Source organism: Salvelinus sp. IW2-2015, unplaced genomic scaffold, assembly GCF_002910315.2.
Source record: "Salvelinus sp. IW2-2015 unplaced genomic scaffold, ASM291031v2 Un_scaffold3625, whole genome shotgun sequence".
In the NCBI taxonomy this organism is placed as follows: Eukaryota; Metazoa; Chordata; class Actinopteri; order Salmoniformes; family Salmonidae; genus Salvelinus; species Salvelinus sp. IW2-2015.
The window spans coordinates 1-5998 of record NW_019944902.1 but is presented as its reverse complement, the minus strand read 5'-3'; positions in this window follow the sequence as shown (position 1 = coordinate 5998).

Sequence of the window (5998 nt, the reverse complement as noted above, 5' to 3'; positions counted from 1 at the left end):
GTCAGTTCCAACTTTAGACCATGCACTGATGCACGGTCTTTCTGTTTTGCTAAAGAGGCATGCTTCCTGTGTCTCTAAGGAGGCCACTGCTTCCTGTCTCTAAGGAGGCCACTGCTTCCTGTCTCTAAGGAGGCCACTGCTTGCTGTCTGTAAGGAGGCCACTGCTTCCTGTCTCTAAGGAGACCACTGCTTCCTGTCTCTAAGGAGACCACTGCTTCCTGTCTCTAAGGAGGCCACTGCTTCCTGTCTCTAAGGAGGCCACTGCTTCCTGTCTCTAAGGAGGCCACTGCTTCCTGTCTCTAAGGAGGCCTACGCACAGTGTTGTTTGTGTATGGATGAATGTGTGGTTGACAAGCCTACTGCCAATGCATAGGCCTAGTCTATCAGGAGTTGGATTAAGCATTTTATATTGAATCACCCACATTTAAAATAAAATGGCAATATGGGATTATCCTAAAATATAATGCCATGTAACCCTTTCATCTTCCAGATACCTCACTGTCTGTTTTTAAGATTCCAATGGTTATTTAAGGTCTTGGCAACTTCCATGTTACGCTCCGTGTTGTAGGCTGCGTCCCTAATGCCATTATAGTTCACTACTTTCACTACTTTACTTTAAGAAGTGCACTTTAATAGGGAGTAGGGTGCCATGTGAATTGTATTGTAGGGTGGCGAGGAAGGGTGGGAGGCGGGTACGAACACTGCTCTACCCTGTTGCCACGCAACTTGGAGTTGGCAAGCGATAGAGGGGAGGAAATGTTTAATAAAAGTGTGAATTGACAAACAAAGAAAAAATAAATAAATGAAACCCCCAAATCTTATATGTGTAATGTACACAGACCCAAATGTAAGCTATTTTTTATTTTTTTATTTATCTTTTCAAGCTGAAACATCAGAGGAGGTGATCACTAAAAATCATTCTGTGGCATTTATATTTTTCTTTTGTGAGAGAAAAGCAAAGCTGTACGTAAACAGCCAGTGAGGCTCAGCCCCTTTTCTGGCTGTGCCAAAGTTCTTGTGTGTGTGTGTTTGTATGTGATGTGTGAGTGTGTGTGTCTCTATGCCAGAGTTCCACTGTATGAGGAGAGATTTGGGTGAAGGAGGAAGATATATATTTTTGTGTCTTAATCAGGCATATCATTATTAGACACCGTTCAGGTAAATACCGTCTTAACAATATCCTACAACGTTACGTTTGATCTACTTGTACACAGAGTCACAGACAGATAGTGCAGTGTGTCTGAAATGGCACCCTATTCTCTATATAGTGCACTACTTTTAACCAGGGCTCTGGTCTAAAGTAGTGGCACTATATAGGCGAATAGGGTCCATTTTGGAACGGCTGTAGGATAAAGTGCTTCAATGCAAGCCTGACTGTTCCCGGTTCCTCTATTCAAATGACTGTCTTCGTCATGCCTGTCAGTCAAAAAGAGACTGATTGCATTCAAAATATAGACCGAAGGACACGTGCAGAGGGGAAACAATAATTTAAACCTGGATTCCTTCCTCCCTTTCCACCGCTCCCCTCTCTCTCTCTCGTCTCTCTCTCTCTGATCGTCTCTCTCTCTCTGTCTCTCTCTCATCTCGTCTCTCTCTCTCTCTCTCTCTCTCTCTCTCTCCTCTCTCTCTCTCTCTCTCTCTCTCTCTCTCTCTCTCCTCTCTCTCTCTCTCTTTTCCTCTCTGTCTCTCTCCTCTCTTTCTCTCTCTCTCTCTCTCTCTTCTCTCTCTCTCTCTCTCTCTCTTCTCTCTCTCTCTCTCCTCTCTCTCTCTCCTCTCCTCTTCTCTTCTTCTCCCTCTCTCTCTCCTCCTCTCTCTCTCTGTCTCTCTTTCTCTCTCTTCTCTCTCTCTCTGTCTCTCTGCTCTCTCTCTCTCTCTCTCTCTCTCTCCTCTCTCTCCTCTCTCTCTCTCTTCTCTCTCTCTCTCTCTCTCTCTCTCTTCTCTCTCTCTCTCTCTCTCTCTCTCTCTGCCTCTCTCTCCTCTTCCCCTCTCTCTCTCTCCCTCCTCTCTCTGCCTCTGAGACTAGTTTTAAATTGTCTTACTCTCAGGAAGCAGAACGAGCCTGACAAAAACCCGAGCCAAACTGTAATTATTGCTGCGGATTAGGAATTAATGGGTGTTTTAGCTATAATGGCAGATATTATTAGCAGTATTTATAGTATTTAATGCTAATAATTACTAGCTCTAATAATGATAATAATTTCAAGGTTCTATCTGAGTCGTGTAATATTTTTCTCCTCAAAACCTCATAGGTTGATATTAATAATCGATTAATAAGTCTCCACAGTGTGTTTTTAAGCCGCCGAGACATTTCCTGGGTTTGAACGACATATAAACCACAGATACTAAAGCTTTATGGTGTTACTTAAAGCGTTTGTGATGGAGATTGTGCAGGTTCTTTCCATTAAAGTAAGCCGTGTTTCAAGGTTGATTTGAAGAAGTGTCACCGAGGAGAGTGAGAGCCAATGAAATCCAGAGGATGCCAGAGAATTGTATTTCTGAAGAGTTACTTTATAGTCTGATTAGGATGGATGGACATGGACATGAATGATTCAAGTCTTACTTCTACATGTTTTATACTGAGGATTGAGGCTTTGGAAAGCCCAACCTGGGAGACAGACGATGTCATGCTTTGTCTTAACCTGACTCGTTTTAACACAATGGCAGCTGCATGAGGTAAAGGCCCAAATCCATATTTCCTGCTTTGGTCGTTTTTTGGGGGGATGGGGGGGGATTTGTATGCAGTCTAATCAGCTGTGGCCTATGTATGTCAATGGTCAACTCAAACCCATACACAACATCTAGGCTTTGTGTAAGTGGAGACTTTCTATATTTAAAAGACTTCAATATGTCAGTTAGTTACAAAAAAAAAAAAAGGGAGCATGAAAAAACAATAGCAATTGTGGGCTACCAATTTCAGATTTAAATACAGCCTGAATTTAAAATGGATTAAATATAGATGTTTCTTTCACTGGCCTTTCACACCTACCCTATAATGTCAAAGTCAAATGTTTTTTTATATTTTTTTTTATATTTTTTATTTTTGTAGAATTCATTACAAATGAAATCTGAAATGTCTTGAGTCAATACGTTTTCAAACCTTTTGTTATGTTCGTCCTACATAAGTTCAGGAGTAAACATTTGCTTAACAAGTCACATAATAAGTTGCATGGACTCTGTGTGCAATAATAGTGTTTAACATGATTTTTGAATGACTACCTCATCTCTGTAACACACACATACAATTAATATCCCTTTGAGCATGGTGAAGTTATTAATTACACATTGGATTTCGTATCAATACAACCAGTCGCTACAAAGGTACAGGTGTCCTTCCTAACTTAGTTGCCGGAGAGGAAGGAAACTGCTCAGGGATTTCACCATGAGGCCAATGGTGACTTTAAAACAGTTACAGAGTTTAATGGCTGTGATAGGAGAGAGAACTGAGGATGGATCAACACATTGATACTCCACATACCAACCTATGACGATGTAAAGGGGAACCTTACAGAATAAAAAATTATTCCAAAATTGCATCCTGCTTTGCAACAGGCACTAAGATACTGCAAACAGTGTGACACGCATTCATTGTTGCCTGATACAACGTGTTATGATTGCGGCGCAATCTAATTAACACATTACTGAGTACATGTCTCCATATTTCAAGCATAGTGGGCTGCATAATGTTCATGGGTATGCCTGTACTCTGTTAGGGTGGGAGTTTTCAGGTGAAAAGAGAACAGATGTGAGCTAAATCACAGGCTATCCCTAGAGTGAAAACCTGGTTCAGTCTGCTCGTTCCCCAGACATGGGGAGATAATTCACCTGACTGCGTGCCACGCATTGTCCGCAACTTCATACTTTGCAGATCACACAGTGTGATAGACCTGTTCATTACAACAATGATAGACAGTCTACAGAAGAGGTCTGAGGCCGCACTGGTGCAAGGGGAAAATAATACCTGTCCCTCACGGTCAACAAAACAAAGAAGCTGTCTGTTGTACTTCAGAAACACAGGCGAGCCACGCCCGATCACATGACGGGATGAAAGCTTTAGTTCCTGGAAACCAGACAGCGGGTGAAAGGTCAACAGCGCCTCTTCACCTCAGTTGAGCTGAAAAAAGGTGCTTGCCCTAAGACCCCTCACACTCTACGAGATGTGCCCCTGGAGATCCTGTCGGCATGTATCACCGCTGTTACGCAATGATATTCGCACGCCTCCAGAGATGGTGGCGGTGCCCAAGCGGATCTCGGGCACACTGTTCAGACATCACAGCCTCCATTTGTCACAGAAGCCAAGAGATCATCAGGACCTCAGCCCCCGACCCGGCCTGTTCACACGCCGCTACCATCTAGAGATCAATCCAGCCTTCCAGCCACCCGCGACCACGGCACTGTTCACCCGCTACCACCCGAGCCACGCCGTTCACCCCGCACCACCCGACTACGGCCTGTTTCACCCCTACCACCCGAGCCACGCCCTGTTCACCCCCTACACTCCGAAGAGGAACATACAGGTACAAGCTGGGACCTGATAAACGCCTCTTGCGCCAGGCATGGATTGTTTTAGGCACACATCCCCCACTAGCTGGCTCGCCACCGTACTCTACCCTGAACCTTCTCACTGTGTCTAGCTGGCTACCCCGGTACTCCCGAACCTTAGTCAACTGTTCTAGCGCTACCACCCGGTACTTACCTGAACCTTAGTCACTGTTTCTACGCTGCCCGCGCCCTACTCCTACTAACCTTCGTCACTCGTTTCTAGTCTGCTACCACCCGGTACTCTACCCTAACTTATCACTGTTTCTAGCCGGCTCACCCGTATCTTACCCTGAACGCCTTAGTCACTGTTTCTAGCCGCTTCCACCGACTTTACCTTTGCCTTATCACTGTTTTAGCTGGCCTCCGCGTACTTCTACCCTGAACCTCTCCTGTTATCTTGCGGCTCACCGTAACCTTCGCTACCCTGAACCTAGTGTCACGTTTCATAGCCGGCCTACCGCCCGGTACTTTCTACCCTAACGCTTAGCACGTTTCTAGCCCTCGTACCCACCCGGTCTCTACCCGACCTTGTCGACAGTTCTACGCGGCTACCACACCGGTCTTTTACCCGACTAAGTCACTGTCTCTGCCGGCTACCCACCGAGGTACTTACCCTGAACCTTCGTTCCTGTCTAGCTGCCGCTCGCCTGTACCTCTACCGCTGAACCTTAGTCCCTGTTTCTAACGGTACCACCGGTCTCTACCCTGAACTTAGTTCACTGTTTTCCGCTACACCGGGTACTCTACCTTGAACCTTAGTCACGGTTTCTAGCCGGCTACACCCAAGGACCTCTTACCCTGACTTACTCACCTGTTTCTACTGGCTCCGCCCGTACCCTGCCTGACCTTAGTCAGTTTCGCGTGTCACCTGGTACTCTCCCTGAACTTAGTCACTTTTTCAGCCGGCTACACCAGGTTACCTATCCCTAACCTTAGTCACTGTTCTCGGTCTGTTCTGTCGCTGTCATGTCTGTCTGTCTGTCTGTCTGTCTGTCGTTGTCTGTCTGTCGTCGTGTCTGTCCTGTCTGTCTGTCTGTCTGTCTGTCTGTCTCGTCTGCTGTTCTGTGTCCGTCTCGTCTTCTTGTTGTCGTTCTGTCTGTCGTTGTCCTAATAGTAGTATCCTTAATCTTACGATGTTTAAGTATGTAATTCTTAGTTACCATTTAAGTAGTATCCTTCGTGTTACCATTGTTAAGTAATCCTTAGGGTACCTGTGAAGTTAGTTCTCTTAATGGTTCATTTTAAGTAGAGGTGTCCCTATGTAAATGATTAAGTACGGTTCCTTATTTGTTAAGGTTATACGTATCCTTATGTTACATTGTTAGTAGGATCTTAATGTTCCATGTTAAGTAGCGTTCCGTGTTTACCATTGTTAAGTAGATCCTACTGTCCATGTTAACTAGGTATCCTTATGTTACGTAAAGTACGGTATCCTTAGTCTTACCATGTTAAGTAATCC